The sequence below is a fragment of the Leptinotarsa decemlineata genome, unplaced genomic scaffold, assembly GCF_025532065.1.
Source record: "Leptinotarsa decemlineata unplaced genomic scaffold, Ldec_3_MD MMD2_tig00026294_RagTag_RagTag, whole genome shotgun sequence".
In the NCBI taxonomy this organism is placed as follows: domain Eukaryota; kingdom Metazoa; phylum Arthropoda; class Insecta; order Coleoptera; family Chrysomelidae; genus Leptinotarsa; species Leptinotarsa decemlineata.
Window position 1 is genome coordinate 11,924,922 of NW_027412674.1, and position 16,993 is coordinate 11,941,914.

The following is a 16,993-nucleotide window of genomic DNA, read 5'->3' on the forward strand; positions in this document are numbered from 1 at the left end:
AAACAGAGGCGACACACACTGTCTTCCGACAGTCCGAGTCTCTGCAAATGATGATTCAAATGACAGTGACCTGTAAGAAGGTATGTTAGACATCGTAGGACATCCCTACTGAAGTCCAACAACTGTTTGGTATCAAGCTTCGAAGGGTGAATAAACGCTTTGGAATGAGCCAATCCTGCAAGATTATTCCAGAAGTCCATAAATTTCCTTGCCGTCCAGGTGTTCAATGACAGGTTCTGGTCCGATGAAGCTGCTTGCAGTACCCTCCTTCACAGCAGCAGTCAGCAGCCTCATTGCCTTCCAGGCCAGTATGGCCAGGAATCCAGACCAGAGACAATCTGTTAAGTCTTCCTATCGAGGAGAGTGGTTTTTGGCAATTTGCTACTAATTCAGACGTTGCTCGGTAGGAGCCAAGAGCTTCCAACGCCGTTTGACTGGCCGAGAATATTTTTATTGACTTGTGTAATCAAATCAAATCAAAATGTACTTTATTGTCGAAGATGAAATCTCATTGACAAAGTGTTACTATTCTAAGAAATATTAGATACACAACTTAAAAGATGTTGTCGAAGATAAAATATTATTGTCAAAAGTGTTATTATTTCAAAGAATAAAAGTTATAAAAATCAAACGTAATATTTGAACATTTGGTGATTTCAGCATTTTGGGGTGGAAAAGTAGTCAGTAAAGTAATAATATATATGCTAGATATTGAAATAAATAATAATAATAATGAACATTCTCATGCAACACATAAATGTGAGTATGAGAATATAAAAACTATAAAGCATAAAAATATAAAAGTGAATGCATAGAAAATGACAGTGAGTATCAACTCTGTAAACATTTTCAACTATACAGTTCAGAGCTAAATGTAAACATTAAACAAAAAGTTGAAAAAGTCACATAGTTTAAATACCAGTAGGTACTGAAACACAATAATTAAAATTAATTGTTTATATAATTTAAATTTCTGTCTGAATAGAATTCGTCTAAAGAATAAAAAGCCTTTGGAATCAGAAGCTTTTTTATAGACTTTCTAAATTTAGTGGTACATGTTATGGCCTTTGATCTCAATTGGCAAATGGTTAAACATTTTTGTTCCATTATATATGAAAGACCTCTCAATGTTTGATGATATTGGAATCGGTAAACCTATATTGAGCTTATTTCTGGTATCTCTTCGTGGTGAAATGAAAACTTCCGTCCTGTATTTTTTTTCATAACATAACATTTCCTATATAAGTATGGAAGGCAAGGTCAATATTTTATGCTTTCTGAATAAAGGTCGACAGGAATCCCTGAATCCAACTCTACACATATTTCTAATTCCTCTTTTTCGTAGTACAAACACCCTATCAAAGATGTATTGGCAACACGTTCCCCAAAAACAGATACCGTATCTCAGATGGGAATCGATGAGAGCAAAGTACCCATTTTTTGCCATATTAGTGCCCAATTCATTTGCTGATACTCTGACTACAAAGCATCCTCATGAAAGTTTTTTACATAGTTTATTCATGTGACCTTCAAAATCCAAATTTTGATCAATTTGTAATCCCAGAACTTTTGCTGACAGTTGGTTTTCTATTAATTGAGTACCCAGGTAGATATCTAGTGTGGAGCACTTTAGGGTGATGATGCTAGTTTTTGAGATATTAAATGACAAGAGATTAGCATCACACCAGTCTTTTATTTTTATAATATCCATGCTGATCAAATCATGCAGTTCCCTTTCATTCTTGCAATGCCAAAATAATGTAGTGTCATCAGTGAATTGGGTTATTTCTGTGATTATATTATTGCGGGCTAGGTCGTTGATATATAACAAGAAGAGAATTGGATCTAGAACCGATCCTTGTGGAACACCACAAGTAACTGTCTGGAGATGGGATATGTTGTCCGGGAGTTTGACTTTCTGAGTACGTTCTGACAGGTATGACCTGAACCATTTCAAAGATATATCTCTAAAGCCATACACTTCTAGTTTTTGCAGCAGAATTTCATGATCCACGCAATCAAAAGCTTTTGAAAGATCGCAAAAAACTGCCGCTGCTATTTCACGATTATATGAATTGAGATACACGTTTTCCATGAGATATTATGAGATTGGATTTTTTCAATCGCTCCGCACATAATTCAATAGCGTAAATTTTCGCTCGAAATACAGTCGCATAAGTTCCTAGGCAGGTAGATAACTCTGTCCTGGGTCTGCGACTGAAAACACCTGAACCAGAACCGGTGTAGCGCTCTAAATTCCCGCTTCAAGATAAGTTCACAAATAAATAACAAAAAAAAAAATTGACAAAAACAAAAACAAAAATCTTCCCCTATGTCAGTATATTATTATTATTCTGGACAAATGCCACTAGCACAGTGAAGACGGGGTGGTCCATAAAAGGTGTTCAAGGGCGCCACATGATTTGATTGCCCAGAATAAAAGATGGTTATAAGTCCCGACAAATCATGAAAGGTAGAATCTTATATATATATATATATATATATATATATATATATATATATATATATATATATATATATATATATATATATATATATATATATATATATATATATATATATATATATATTTATAAAAAAAACTGATGACACTGCAGAATATATTGTATTCTTATAGTACAAAAAAAATATTCACCTAGTGAACAACGGATATAAAAATAATAACAATAAGGCCTATTTAATCACCAGGTCCTAAACAAAATAATCATTAAAAAATATATTTTGGATATGTAGCGGAAATTGTCGATTGAATAACCATGGAATCAAACCCCACTCTAACCCAAAGCTTAAGCTTAAACTCAGGCGCAGGAAAAATAAAATAATGATAAATACGTAATTTCCGCTTTCCATGAAATAATTAGTGGTATAGTTGATCAATGGATCTTAATAAGTATATCACTAGATCACAAAAAAAATTCTTAACCCTCTTATCTAGGTATTTGCGTGTTGGGGCATAAGACGCTGACTCCGTTTCCGGTAGGTATGGCTCAAGGTTATATCAAATCGTGTAGATCAAATCCCAAGCCAACCAAAAAAAAAACCCTTCTCAGAAGGGTTTTTTTTTGTTTCTTCCAAAGAGGAAAAAAAAGTAGACCAGCAAAATTCCTGGGCGTTGGTTTATTATTTTTTTTTGGTCCCAAATAACACCTCCAACTCACAATGGATCGTTTAAAAAGAATGGAGAAAATTCTCAACTTCCCTTCTAGTGATGTGAACACTTTGAGAAATCCGTCCCAATAGGTGTAACTGGAATTTTTCCACCTTTGTAGTTTTTTTTTTATAGTAGCAGCAATTGAAATTGAACGGCTCCGGTCAAATAAATCCCTTAAACGGTTCGTGATAGTCCTCAACAATAACTACATCAATGACCAAAATCAAAGAGGCACTTCAATCACTATTTTGATATCAGAAGTAGAATCCCCAACGTGGGTAACAATAAAAATTGTTGCACTCCCTCAACCGTTAGACCTGCCTGTCGTTCATTTTGAAACACCCTCCAAAAATAGATGATTTTCGCCTCCCTCTCACAGTTTCATCGAATTACAACACTCTCCTAAGAAAACTTCGCGAAATGAATATCATTCATCCACGATTCCTGCAGTACTATTTTCCTGCGAGTGCGATCACCCACACCTAGGTGTCACATATGATTAAAAGCAGGAAACCTAGAACGTACCTAATGAGGGTACGGTCAATTGCTCTCAACGATTTGGAAGGACAGTTACTCGTTTCCAGATGGCCCTACCGAATTGGAAAATATAAAGGCACGAAAATGAGTTAAGAAAACAAACTTTACAGGGAATAACAAACAAGTATTATTAGCATCCAAATTCAATAAAAAAAAAATGTTACACCGGAAGGTGTTTTTGATCGATTGCTGTGAACCAACAACTATCTACTCTTAATATTTCCTCCTCCCGGAGGATCCATTCCACTCTACTCAGAAACAGTACTTTTGAAGGCGGTTCGTAGTTGACAGTTGGATGCATAAAGTCAGAGGTAATTTCCAGAATGCTGTGACTTCCAGTGTCAACCAACAGTCTGTTGCACTCTGCATTAAATTGATTTGTGCAATTGGCAATGTTCACAAATCTACATGCAGTCCATCTAACCTCTCTCTCCAGAAAAATGTGGAGAGGAGGTAGATCTCGAAGAATTTCCATGGCCTCTGACGGTGTGGTACTGATGGCACTACTGATGGCCAGACAAGCCTGTCTTTGTAAGTCAGAGAGATTCGCCTGGGCAGTTTTTTGTAGAGCCTTCGGCCACCAGGCAATTGCACCATAAGTGATCATTGGTCTGACAATCATCACATAAATCCAATGGATTTGTTCAGGACCTAAATCCCAAGTTTTACCACAAATCCTTCGACATGTCCATAGAGACAGTCTGGCTTTGTGTAAAACTTTTTCCAAGTGAGCGTTCCAGGTTAGTCTTTTATCAAGATGCCAAGATATTTCACCTCCGTTCCAAATGGAATGACCTCACTATTGAGGGAAAGTGGCGTTAGATTGTCCAATTTTGTCCTCCTGGTGAACGAGATTAACACAGTTTTGCTGGGGTTGACAGACATCTGCTCCCTCAGGCACCAACTGTAAACAACGTCTAACGCGCTTTGGAGGATATTACAAGCTTTCCTCGTGGACTTCGCCAAGATGACAAGGTAATCTGCATAAGTTTGCAGATCTACTTTTCTTCTGTCGAGGGCATCAAGCAGACTATTCCTCAGGAGCGACCACAGAAGGAGGGATAGTACCCCATCTTACTGGCAACCTCTGGTGACCCTGAACCTAATGACCCCGCCTTGAAGAGTCGTAGTTGCAGTTCTGTTAACCAGCATGACATTGATCCAGTTATGGCCGATTCTATACCTTTCCTAGCCAGAGACGATCCTATTGATTCAGGTAGAGCATTGTCAGATGCTCCTTCAATATCGAGAAATACAGCAACCGCAATTGCGCTGTAGTCATGCTTGTTCCTTCATTTTGAGTTTCATATTAGCCAAATCATTATAGATTTACCTTCAACATAGTTCACCATGGAAGATTTGTTATATAATATAAACTATTAGTCCTGTATTTTCCAAACCTTAAAGAAATTTTTTATGAAAACCATGTTGCAATGTCGTATTATTCGAAAACGAAATAGTGTAATGCATGGTTCAGCAATTCCATCCCCTTATGAAACTTTTATTCTCATTTTTATTGGCCGTTTGCGATGGTGTCAACAACAGAAAGCCATTATCATCCATTGAGTGAGCACAGATGGTTAGATAACACTTACATGGGACATTTAGCACTAAATAAATGAGAGTAAAAACTTTTGTCGATAGTTGACCCTTTTGTAGGCAACAACACGGATATTATTTCCCGTGAGTTCATATATATATATTCAATAATCAAGCATTTAAGCAATTTTGTGTTGAAATGAAAATGTTGAAACTTCTGAAGCAGTTGCTAAACATATCATTCGGATCCGGAAGTCATCGATCTTTTGAGAAATCGAATAACTAAAATGTGTACCATAGTACGTCAATTTACTGCAGCGAATAATAGGCTAATACCTACGACAATCAATTGCAGCTCAATACACTCAATTAGTCGCGTTCTCGGCGCTTCATTGCTTAGACCCCCCCTAGCCCCTTAGTACAATATTCTGCAACTGCAAGAGTGGTTACGGTTCGCGATGTGAATGCAGGAAATCGGGGTTGCACTGCTCTTTGGCTTGTGGCCAGTGTTATGGGCAAGGTTGTCTCAATGCTTCTCCATATCAAAGTGATTTCAATGAAGACAGAACCTTTGACCCCGAAATCATGAAATACCTGGAGAATATCGTTGAAGGCGATAAAGTAGAGGACTTTAAAATACTACAGCAGTCGGAAAACGGCGATGAGGAAGAAGCTGATTGAAATCATAAGTTGTAGGTAGTTCTTGTGATTTTTGTTAAATTTTTTCAATATCTAAAATCATAAATCTATGGAACGCCGTTTTACTTTTTATTGTCAGAAATATTCATTCCTCAATTTATTTAATTAACAATTTATGTGTTTGAATTTAATTGATTCATGCATTTGTTCGACACATTAAAAACGATTGTTCGCAAAATTTGTTCTATTTTAAATGTCACTTGATTTAAAATGTTACATGAATTAATTTGTTTGATGAAAAGTTTTGAACAGTTATAATATAGATTCATTGTTTGAAATTTTTGGAAGTAAATGTTTGTCATGTATACTTTTTTTGTAACTATCGAATAATTTACTACAATTTCTGTGAAACATGAATAAAATTGTTTGTTGATAATTATAGTTACATGAATTAAAATGATTGTTGATAATTTTAATTCGGCGCTAGCTAGTCTAGTTCACATGTACTTTTTTTTGTAACATTTTTCAGCCCTGTCCAAAAATTACGACCGAGGTGTCATTCGATTGGTATTTTTGCCTAGAAAGTTTAAGGAAAGTTCCGAAAACGCGCCGATAAAAATTACAAAAGTTATATACAATCAAGTGAAAAAAAATGGGGCTTTAGTTTTTTCTTAATATCTCGGAAAATTTTCAAAATTTTGGAAATTTGAAAAAAGATTTGAAAAGATCAATGAATTTGCGTAAAAAAAGTCCCGACTCCCGAAACAGTATCTCGAGTATTTATAATTTTTACAGAGCCCTGAAAATAGAGCCAAAAGCGGGTAGTCTGACTTCCGCGCGCCTTTCGCCACTCTGACATAAAAACAAAAACATATCAAATGTAAATATTAAGGAATGAAAAAATTCATGTAATGTTGGGATACATCAATAAACAATAATCCGTGGTCAAAAAATGTTTATCCCAATTTTAACGTAAATTATAAATTTGTTAATTAATAACTTTTTCTGAATTGAAAGTTAATATAAAAATCCCTATAATTATTTAACTAAAATCCTGGCATCTTTTCCTTTGGTGAAGTTATCCTTGATAGGCAAAAAAAATATATTACCGTTGCCAAAATAAAAAAATTGTTATTTTCTATTTTTTTATTGACAATTGAAAATTATAATTTTATAAAAAAATACATTACAAAACTTTTTTTTCTAATTTTTCATTTTTTCAATGTCTCATGGCTAAAAACTAATTAACACTAATTTTTTTTAATTTTTTACAGCTATTGTTAATACATTTATTATAAACAATCACATTGTTTATAAGCAATTCGAAAATTTTCGGGAGTTTTGGGAGTCGGGACTTTTTTTACGCAAATTCACTGATCTTTTCAAATATTTTTTCAAATTTCCAAACTTTTGAAAATTTTCCGAGATATTAAGAAAAAACTGAAGCCCCATTTTTTTTCACTTAATTGTTTATAACTTTTGTAATTTTTATCGGCGCGTTTTCGGACCTATCCTTAAACTTTCTAGGCAAAAATGCGAATCGAATGACACCTTGGTCGTAATTTTTGGACAGGGCTGAAAAAATGTCATCAAAAAGAGCTAAATCGAGTACATGTGAACCAGACTAATCGTCGGGCGGATTCTTGCAGTAGCTGAATTTTTAAATCTGGCAACATGATAGTCTAGTGATAGTTACACAATATTCCATCCGACCGCAGCGCCGAATAAAAATTATCAACAATCAATTCAATTCATGTATCACCTAAAAGCAACATTCAAAACAATTCATTTTTACAAAATACTAATAGAAAGTACAACGGCGTGCCACGCCGTTTTACTTTTTATTAATATTCCTTTGAAATGAGCTGAATTATTTTGTTTGTTGAATTTCAGTGATACACGAATTAAATTGATAATTAATTATTTTTATTCGACGCCACGGTTGAACGGTGTTTTGTCGTACTATAAATTAACTATCATGTTGTCATATGTAACACTTGAAGTTTTTGATAAATCTGCTCGATACCAGCGCTGAATCAAAATTATCAACAATCGTTTTAAATGTATCTATCGAATACAACAAACTTTTTAAATCATCAAAAAATTTAATTCTTTGTGAGAAATTAGCTTTTTAAAAAGTTTGATGAAATAAAATGATATTTGCTTAAGAATGTTTTGCACAAAAGTTGTAACCAAATTTTAAATTGAATGCATTAAAGTGAATGTTGGAAATATTCAACACTTTCAATAAAATTGAAATATAACAATCTTCATTATTCATAAAAAAATATTTAGTATAGAAAGTTAATTTGCTATATTTTCAGACAAACGAAAGCCTATTTTTATTAGCAATATTTATTGAAATTTTATTCCCAAACTTACTTTCAGAAAGTGAATTTGAAGTTTCATTATAATTCAAATAAATAACTAACATTTTATTCAAAGGTTAAAATTATATGCGGGATTTGTTGTTGTTGTTTGTTGAATTTACTCGAATAATACATTTCATTGACTGTTGAATAAAAATATATGTTCATTGCTGAGTTGAACTATATGTATATAGATTATTTTTCAGCATAATATATAGTAAATTGGCATTCCATTTTCCAATACTCTGAAACAATATTTTTCTTCGGAATCAATAAAAGCTTCCAGTTATTTCATTAGTCTTTTTTATTCAAATAACAATTTTATTCATGTAATATTTTAAATCAAGTGTCATTTAAAATAGAACAAATTTTGCGAACAGTCGTTTTTAATGTGTCCAACAGATGCATGAATCAATTAAATTCAAAAAAATAAATTGTTAGTTGAATAAATTGAGGAATGAATATTTATGACAATAAAAAGTATAACGGCGTTCCATATAAATCTATGGATATTTTTCAATAAAAACAATAATTAAGAAATTTTTCATTTTTTTAAAATTATTTAAGAAGTTATTAATATAAATTACATCGGAATAGAAATATAATTCAATAAATCTATAACTGCACGGCAGGTAAGTGTGTTGATAGTGTTGATAAATACGTAAGTGAAATAATTCTTAAGTATATTGTGATAGTTGATAGAAAATGAAAATTATCATCAGTTATATATTTATCGCTAATAATTCAACTTTATATGTTCCGTTTTTGCCCGGATGTACTCCGCCCTTTATGTCGAAAATTATTTAACGAAGATTGATTTCTGAAACAAAAATTGTAGGGAATTTAATCCTCTACAATATTGATGATGAAGACAAATAGCGAAAAACCCATAGGAAACTAGATAATTGCAAAAAATATGCAAAAAATCGATTTTTGTGACTTTCGACCGTAGATTTTAATAGTTGCATACACCCTACTATATATAGGTTTTGAAGCAACTTTCAGGATGTCAAAATACAAGTTTATGAAAGTTTATAGCTGGGTATCTCAAATTACTAGATGGACTCACTAAGAATACTGGACTATAAAGCATACTTCTACAAAACTTTATGGTGCATCGTAAGAAACTAGGTGATTAGAGTTTCAAGAATTTTGGAATGAATAACTGAATTGATATACTCCACCGACCGGTCTAATCATCTTTATATTTCAACTCTTCGGGTAGTTTGCCGAAGTTATATCAACCCTTAACTGAACAACCACCTGTTTCCCCGACCCTTACCCGATTCATCCGCGAGTGCAACTATTAGCAGGCGCGCGCGTTAAAAAACGAATGAATGGCCTACCTGTTTGCGTTTCCGTCGGTCCGACGGGGTTTTCCACACAACTTCAACAACTCACGGGAAAACGGAGGTAACGGTAACAGAACTTTCTGATTAATAAAAGTTGCGACGCTCATTATAGCGCGGCACAAGAGGGCGTGTATCTGTCCAATGCGCCGACGCTCAGGTGACGAAAAACTAACGCCTTTCTGGAAATGTGTGCAATAATTGCGTCCTCTTGTGAATTGATCTGTCTGGATCAGTCCTGATAATCGGATTACCTCATGAGTCATGGAAAAGCATTTTCCTTCTTTACTATCCATCACAGCTCCTTCTCCAGTTAGTCAAGTTGTGAAAGACTCCATTTAACCAAATTCAACATGCAAGTAAAGGTAATGAAAGAGGTTCCGAATTTTACATCTATATTTTAGTCATACAGTTGCTACATGAAGCGGAAAAAAAAGATTTGGGTATATATGAACCCAAATACACCAATGGGTTGGTCCGAACATTAAAAAAATTGAACATAAGAGTGGCTTTCAAAGCTGCATGTACACTTCAACAAGTGTTGGGCAGTACGAAAGACAAGACGATGGAAAAAGAAAAGTCTGGGATTTACGAAATGAGCTGCGAGGTTTGTGATAAGAACTATGTTGGTCAAACCAAACGGACTGTATTAGCTCGCTACAAGGAGCATGTTTCTAATATTCGGTTTCATAGACCGGATAAATCTAGTGTCGCTAAGCCTTAGCATCGAAATTTGGCCAGCAAACCCTCGTTTGCTTAGAAATATCGAGCGCAACAGCTTTTGACTCTCCATGTTTCTCGATTGCGTTATTCCAAATGTGGGTGACATACAATAGAAGGCGCCTGTTGACCTTTCTTCCCGAAAGTCATATTGATGATCCCTCAAGATAATGAATCCTTCCAAATATTTGAGGATATAATGGTTAACGCCTTTCTCCATGATTTTTGATATCACTGATAGCAAAGCGACTGGTCTATAGTTATTTGAAAGATTTTTCTTACCCATTTTAAATGACAACTACAACATAGGTATACAGGGCTTTTCATGATGAGAGTTAATTAGCCGTTTCTGACAAACTATTTAACGGATCAACCTGAAAATTTCACAGTATGCATAAGTCAATATGACCTATACGCCTAAAATATTTTAGACGAAGCGGCGTTGTCGCTTCTACTATAAAGTAGCGGCTTCTTCGATTTTTCAAATAGAACACCCCGTATATAATATCATATTATGATTCATTATCACTTTGTCAACAAATTCATATACATATCCCTATACCTATCTATTACCGTTTAGAAGATATAAATTAATTTCGATATTTTTTTTTACCAAACATGAACTTTTATAAATGCTGATAATCTTGAACTCTCTTGCACTAAAACGATCAAATTTGAAATGGAGTGAAGTGATACTATGAGGATCTTCACTCCGAGTCATATTTTCATTTGTCTCATACAGGGTCTTCAAAAAATGCAGATACTTTGATCTCATGAAAAAATGAGTGGAACTCAATTTTTTCAAATGAAATACCCTGTATATTTCAACATTTTTGAGCTCTACATCCAATTTCAGAATAACTTTGTTCAGATAATACTATTTCTATTTTGAACCGTTTTCGAGATAAACTGTTTCAAACGGAAATTGACATGGTTTACTTGTTCGTCACTCATTTTTGTAAAACAGATTTCGTTTGATGTTTCTCAATTAGTCACAGATAATACAATGAAAAGATAATTATTAAAATACTCCTCAATCATCGAATGAAACTTCTCTTCAAACAATAGTTTTAGTTTTATTAACGCTGAAACACAAACTGAAAATAATAAACCCATAAATTATTAAGTTAATTTAATAGTCAGTGAAAGCAGTTGTAACTCTCGATTTCATATCTTCCATTGTTGTTATTGGAGTAGAGTAAACCATATTTTCAATGAAACCCCACACGAAATAATATAATGGATTGCCATCTGGTGTTTTAGGAGGCCAACGAAAAGGTCCATTATTACCAATCCATCTGTCTTCGAAAATTTCGGTTATAGCTTCTCTGACTGAATGAGAATTATGGGGTGGAGCACCATCCATTTGGTACCATACACGTTCTCTTCCTGGTCTATTATTTAAAATCATTTGAATTCCATTCCTCAGTAAATCTTCATATTTTGATGCATTCAAATTATCATCATAAAACTCGATATAAAAAATTGACTCATTCTTTATGGCACAAAATACATTGAATTTCCATCTTTCTTGAAAATCCCTTTGGCGGACAACATGGAGATTTTCTGGCGCCCAATAATGACTGTTGGGTCAATTGAAAACTCCATTTTCTGTGAACTTGGCCTCATCAGTCCATATGATATTGTCAAGGAAATGTTCATCCTCTTCAGTCTTGACAAGTAAGCATTCAAAGAATTCCACTCTACGAGGTAAATCAGTCTCTTTCAAATGTTGGACACAGTAGAACTTATAGGGATGCCATTTATGCTTATTAAGAATTCGACAAATTGTCACGTAGGGTATACCTATCTCCCTTTCAGCCTCGTGCAGAGAAGCATTTGGAAATGCATAAAAGTATCCCAAAACTGTTATACCATTGTCATCATCATCCACTTTAGTTTTCTTACGAATGATTTTTGGACGGAAGGTTCTATTCAACCTACAGTTTTTTAGTAGTCGATTTATCACATTATTATTCGGCTTCGGAAGTTGTGGATATCTTTCATGAAATACTCGGCATGTTCTACTTGCAATTCTATTGCACTCACTATAAATTATTAATAAATTCAAGAAATCTTCATTACTGTAACCTGAAGTTTTATCTTCCTCTTGAAGATGATCACTTGGTGATCGAAACACGTGTCGAGGTGTAAAAATAACGATTTGGTGTTGGGAAAAAACTCCAGTAATATTCACTGTAACCTAATCTTTACATTATTCTATTATAATCGGTAGCTATCACAATCAGTCAAAACCACTAACGAAAGTTGGTGGCTATATCACTTAGTTGGTATTTAAGGGCCTTCACCGATGCTGCCCTGCACTCCCATCTAGTTTCAGAAAGTGGTTTTAGCGATAACGATTTCACATGAGCATTTAAAATAGCCCACCTCTGACTTGAGCCGGCAAACAAAGTGTACAACCTTTGTAGCAAACCAAAAAAAGATTTTGCTTGGACACAAGACGATGCTGCATCTCCTAGGATGAGATTTCAGCTAAGGTAAAAAATAAGCAAGTGAGTTAATTTCAAGAATACGTTTTTGGACCCCATTTTTCTCACTACGCATATTGGCACCATTATCATATCCTTGGCCTCTGCAGTTTTTCATTGATATACCTAACTGTTCTAATTCTGTGATTATATAGTTAGTCAAACTCTCAGCTGTAGTTTTTTCGACGGCTAAAAAACCAATAAAATGTTCTTCAATTTGAGCTGTATTTGTATTAAAAATCTTATAATAATTGAAAGTTGCTCAACACGAGAAACGTCGCGAGCACAATCAAGAATAATAGAGTAATATTTATTATTTATTATTTTTTTAACAATGTGAGTCTTCACGTGACTTGCCGATAATTGTATGAACTCATTTTGAATATTTTTTCCAAGATAGTGATCATCAATCGTCTTATCCTGTATTTGTTTCAGGTGAAGTCTCAGCACTGGATCAAATCGTGATATTAACTTTACTAAATCTATAAAGTTGCCGCTTGTCTCACTCGAATCTGAGTCAGATGTTAACTTTTCTCTACGACCTCTGAAGGCCAAATTGTGAGATGCTAAAAAATTTACGATTGCGAGTAATCGTTCTAAAATATCTCTCCAACGTAGCCTTTCTTGTTCAATTTTTGACTGATGCAAGGAGTCAATAGTGGAACAGCATTTTAAACCATTCTCTAAATTAATCCATTTCAACATATAATGATTGTGCTGTCTAGTAGATTCGTGAGTCTTTAGGCAATCACCCAAGTGTTTCCAATCACATACTCCTTCACTTGATCCAATCTTTGTATTTTCTATCCCGAATATTCTACACGGAAATCAGTAAACGGCATCCTTTGTTTGTGAATAAATCATCCATCGCCTATCAAGCTTTTCACCGTTAACTAATATCTTATTATAATGATATTCGCTGAATCGCCGTCCATTATCATTTACGGGAAATAAATCAACTTCAACCCGGATTGGACCTTTTCATTTAATCTCATTCGGTCTACATCAGTAATTGTTATGGGCCACAAACCGGGGTCATTTTGATGATTCAGATCTTCCATTCCAGCAGTAATGGCTGTAGACATAGACTCGGGCTCAGATTCGGGTTCTTGACTGGATAGCGTTGATGGCGGCACCGCTGACCTAAGAGACAATGATGTAGTTAATTCATCATCATCCTCGCTGTTTCTACTTGATGACGGCGGCGGCACCCATGATGATGTGGAAGGAATGCTTTCAGCTGGATGAGGATTAGAGTCAGAGTCACTTTCAGTTAATAAATGTTTTGTAGAGGTTTCTGTTTCTTGATCATCACTTTTTATATATTTATATAAAGATCCACGTAGATTTTCTTGTACCTGCTTTCTTTTCATAGCTCGTTTCCTTTTTGAACTACCTGACTCAAATTTTCTACCGGCATCACGATCATGCGAACTCATTTCAAAAAACACTCGTTTTGCTGCTATTTGCTGCAATTTGCTGAAATAGCAGACCATGTTTGGACCCATCAACACAACATCGAGTGGTCCCAAGCTGAGATCATACACAGAGAGGAACATTGGTTTAGGAGAAAATTCAAGAAAGCCGCATACATGTTGTCCAACAACGTATTCAGCCAGGCCAGCGTAGAAATACGAAACATATGGAAAGCCATCATCAAACGAAAAATGGCCAACTCCCGCCAAAACGGTCATCTCTCACGGAATCAGTGAAGCGGAAAATGGAAAGCAGAGAAAGTCAAAGTATTTCAACGACCTATAAATAGTCATCTCTCGGAGGAATCAGTCCAGTCATCACCCGAAGACGATTGTAGATACCAACAATCGAAACGTCGTGAACTAACGTGACTTGGAATCTCTACACTTTTTATCATTTTCTTTTTTCATTCCTTTAATTTTATTTATTCAATTATTATATTTTTACTTGTAGGTTATTTCACTATCATTTCATTTCAAGTTTATTGTTGCTTAATATAATTTTTAATTTCAGCTATTCATTTTTAATTATTCTTTTTAACTTGTTTCAGGGATTTCAAATCATTTTATATAATAGACAATGGAAGTCCGAACTAGTGAAATTCATCATGAAACATTGTCAATCACCTTCAAACAAAAATCCCTTTCTTGTAAGACATGTTCAACTGAAATTGACACGATGAAACTGTTGGATAACTATCTCAGTGATTTGATTAATTCACAACACAATTTGACGATTTTTCATGGGGTTTCATTCAATATGTCAAAGTGGAAATATTCGTTATTGTGCAAATAATACAGTTATATCGAAGTACTTATAGTATTACTTTTCTATATTGCCTCAGTAGGTACCTATCTCTTGTAGGTGAGCACATTTGCAACTTTATATTTTACCCAAATCTAACGAGACTGATTTGTGAATGTATCGACATACGTGCCTTTCACGTTTTATATTCGTATTCGGTTTGTGTTCAAGAGCTCTTTCCGAAACTCTCATGGAAAATGCAAAATACTTCAAACTCCCTGAATTGATTAGAGTGTTGTGGAAAATGTAACGAGTATAAAATGTTTTTGAGGATGGAACAGATGAAAGATTTTCAACGGCCTGAAAAATGAACACTTATCGTTATGGGTGTCTCCAAACAATTAGCAATCTTTAAGGAGGTTTATAGTTTAAAAATGAATATATTATTGTGAAAAAAGCGACGGGCGCTTGATAGCGTATTTTTTAATATTTTTAAACTATATTTATTTTATCTAAACTTTGGGATCAATCAGCCGTAAATTGTTTATAAAAATGACCATTGATATTTTCCGATTTCGGAGAGGGAGCCTGAAAATCAGCTACTAAGCCCAAGATAGCAGGCGCGCAAAGGAGGGTTACAAATAAGACAGCAGGCCGGCGTGTTAATAAAAAAAATAATTTTCTCAAATGGACAAATACATGTAAAGTAAATGAAGAAAATTACGTACAGTGCCATCTGCCCGCGAATAAAGCAAAAAATTATGTCGATAATTCTGTCAAATACAGATCCCGATATGAAATGAATAAGAAAGTTACAAACAAACATACATACATACAGGTGAAGCTAATATAAAGCGTGTAATATATAGACGCCATTAATTCGTCATCAGGTGAACGAATCTCTACGTTTTATTCAAATTGTTACGGTATATTTCGAAAACTTTCGTTGCATCGAATTAAGTATAATACCGATTTCAATGCATTCAATTCAATATTTTTCTTCTACTATCGTGCAAAAAGTTTGTATTTTTGCACGAGCCAATATGCCAAAAATTTGTGTTTTTGTACTAGAGCAGGGGTCTCCAAACTTTGAAGCCTTTCTGCCCAATAGACTAGGATAGTCGCAAAGTGCGTGACCTAAGCAAACTTACGCTTTTTTGCATTTCAATTGTTATTGTGACACTTAACGGCATCTAGTGGCGAGTAGTGGTACTATGTACTATCTTTTTCAGCTACGCGCTAGGTGGCATTAGGCGTAATTAAATATTTGGAATTACCGCGTTCGTTCGAGAAAGTTCTGGTTCTAGCTAGTGTATTCCGATCACCTCGAGATGACAGTAATAATTGCATATAAAAAGGCTAGCGGCGCAATTGCAAGTTAGCCTGCGTAGGAAAGGCGAAGGAAGCGAAACTGTCTATTGTGAAATAAAGTAACACCCGTCAATAAAAGTATTTTGATTTAACTTATTGTTTTTATGTGTGATTTGTTAGTATGGAAAAGAAGCGAAAAATCGACATTGAATGCAGAACGTTCCAAGAAGAATGTAACTTTCAGTATTTTGTGATTGAGTCCAGTAATAAGGCGCTATGTTTAATTTGTAATGAAACCATAGCTGTTCTCAAAGACTGTAACATTAAACGACACTATGAATCGAAACATCTTCAAAGTTACTCCAAGTATACAGGAAGTTTGCGGAAGGAAAAATTTGAAGCTTTGAAACGCGGACTCAAATCGCAGCAAACTTTGTTTACCAAAGCGAATACTGAACAAGAGTCTGCAACTCGCGCCAGCTTTCATGTGGCTCTTTAAATCGGAAAACGTGGCAAACCATTCACCGATGGAGAAATGATAAAAAAATTCCTGGTTGCAGTAGCCGAAGAAATATGCCCCGAAAAGGTAAATTTATTTAAAAGTGTCAGTTTTTCAGCTAACACCGTGGCTCGGAGGGTGCAAGA

General features: G+C 34.6%; 1 protein-coding gene across 2 annotated transcripts in view; it reads right to left on the bottom strand.

The window, feature by feature from the left end:
* Positions 1–9,701, bottom strand: part of Gpb5 (Glycoprotein hormone beta 5) — a 32,157-nt gene extending 22,456 nt beyond the window's left edge. The window contains exon 1 of one of the 2 annotated variants that reach the window (XM_074180429.1): positions 9,603–9,701. The gene's annotated coding sequence lies outside the window, so the exon portion shown is untranslated. The remainder of the gene's footprint in view (positions 1–9,602) is intronic. The other variant, XM_074180428.1, reaches the window with a different exon arrangement.
* Positions 9,702–16,993: the final 7,292 nt, after the last annotated feature.